Source organism: Loa loa, assembly GCF_000183805.2.
Source record: "Loa loa unplaced genomic scaffold supercont3.81, whole genome shotgun sequence".
NCBI classification, from domain to species: domain Eukaryota; kingdom Metazoa; phylum Nematoda; class Chromadorea; order Rhabditida; family Onchocercidae; genus Loa; species Loa loa.
In genome coordinates, this window is record NW_018108261.1 from 39,712 (window position 1) to 42,368 (window position 2,657).

Sequence of the window (2,657 nt, forward strand, 5' to 3'; positions counted from 1 at the left end):
AAAGAAAAAAAAAAAAAAAAAAGAGGATTTAAATCCTAGCTGCTGAGAAAAGAAATAGAGCAGTTTAGGAGAAGTTGGTAGAATTTTGAGAAGAAAAAAATTTGCACATTGCGGAATGATTACGGAAGACATTGCGGTAAAGATGAATTGAGTGAATAATAATCGATGAAGACTTAATTATTGGAACTTAAAATGCTATAATTAAAATATGAATATAATGATGACATTTTCACTAACATATTTAACAATGTTAAAAGTGAAAAATATTCAAATAAATGCACATATATGTCATTTCTTCCATTTTTTTTTTCGACATAAAATGAAGTAAATATTTGTTTTTTTGAAATTAATTCCAAAATGATTAAAACGTTCAAAAATGTTCGATTTAATCATTTCTTGAATTATTCAACTTATTATATGGCAATAGAATAAGTTGATAAATTCAATCTGATAATCACAAATATCAATTATCAGTAAGCCATAATAATGTACTAACTACTAAATGATTACCAAATATTCATTAAACATATAAGATTTGATATTAAAATGAGGAAAGTTAAAAGTTAGTTAAACAAGACATGTATTGATGCTAATTAAAGACGAAAAACACGTGAAAGCTATGAAATAGTGCACGATATTTGAGAGTAAGTTTATGTGAGCTTTGAGCTTTTAGCTGAAGTAATAAATAAGCCAGGAAAAGATGGCTTAAAAGAGTAGGAAGAAAGAATTTAAAATGATTGTCAAAAGATGAAACAAAGAATGAATGTTGTATTTTAGTTGCAATTGATTGAATTAAACTTGAAATGAATTTTACACAAAAATTCATCTTCAATGGTAACTAACAGCAATATAATTCATTACAATGCGCTTTGCTTAATTTTTTCCCTTTTTTTTTTTTTTTTTTCAAATTTTAAGAGGCTTTTAAAAATGGTCTATGTGAGAAGTTTCATCCGGTTGAATAAAAATACATTGAGGAAAGATTTGTAGCCAATAAAAATGAATGCAGAACTTGATCCGATGGAGTAAACAGAAAGTGTTGGGTTATGGTGCTGGATCAGGAAATGAGTATAAAAATAAATCCGATCAATTTATTTAAAACAAAAAAAAAATGCAAGATTTTGTTCTGAAGTGAGAAAATTTTCCTTACACAATCTTTTTTTTTGTTAATTATTATTGAAGAATGAAAGGGAACGCATTTACTGTAGTAAAATAACTTGCCGGTAAATTACAGGATGTAAAGAATGCAAGCCGTAAATTATTGATTACGGCAATGTTCGGAAAATTCAAAGGTAATGAATGTTCGAAGAAATGCGTTATCTAACTTTGCATTTGTCTATCAATCAGTTTGTAATGTCAAATAGGATGGCGGCAATATGTGGTGAAATGAAGAAAGTGACCAAAATGATAAATTGGAAATGGTTTTCTTTTTTTCAGTTTAATAAAGAAATCATTTCATTCAGTAATTTATTTCCAATAATATTTTGAACTGAAAAAAAAAGAAAAAGAAAATAACAACAATTCTGAGAATGGAAAGGAAAAAAAAAACTTGAAAATACATTATATAGCACGAAAGAAAATAAGTTCTCCTCACTATCATCCAATTTCCAGATCGATTTCATTTTTACTACAATTTATGAAAATGTTTCCATTCTCATTCCCACTATCTTTTGGCTAAAATTTTTCCCAAAACTTACAGAAAGATTAATTTCAAAGTAAGTATGTAATCTTAATACTTTATCTTTTAGGAATTGGAATTGAAATTTTTGGAACAGAAAAGAAATGAAATAAAAACGAAAAGTATATTAGAATGAATGAATTGTTTGATGCAATCACGTGATGTCTGTTTGTTTCATTTAGCTAATTGCTAATCAACCAATGTTGATAAGAGCAAGAGTATCATCAATTATCGATAATTAATTTTCAAATTTATCCAATGGGATGGATGAAAAAGAGGAGTTGAGAAAGTTTCGTGCAATACTGTTTTCTGATGTGTATGAGGAGAGGAATGAAGGAACTCCCTGAAATACGATTTACTCTTCTTCAAGAAATGATTCATTTTTGAAGATTGTTGGTGATAGATAAATTTTAAACAAATCAAAAATTCTTAAAATATTGTTAGTAAATAGTAAAGCTTTTTTTCACTTTTTTTTTTCTTAAATTTAAGAAATTAACTGAGATTTTTGCTAATTTTTGATTTCAAATTAATGGGTCAAAGTTTTTCTTTTTTTTGTTTTGAATAAAATATCCTATTTTAATTAACATTCTACTATTAACCTTTTTTTTTCCATCTCTTTCGTATTCTCATTTTTTTCCCCCATAAATTACAAAGGAATATTTTTGTCTTTACTTTAGATGCATTAGTTAAACGTCGATCAGTTTGTTTTTTTTTCAATCTAGAAAATATTAGTATCAAGCTAATGTTAGCAAGAATTTAGCCATTTAACTAATTAATAATGCTTATTCAGGTTGATAATTAATTAATATATTGACAATATACTAAGTATATTGATCTATAAAAATCAAAAGAATGTCAAATGATGAATAAAAGACGATTTGATTGGATTAAAAAAAAGTTTCGAATTCAAATTTACATTTTTCAAAGTTTCAACAATCAAACATCTCTCTCTCTCTCTCTCTCTCTCTCTCTCTCTCTCTTC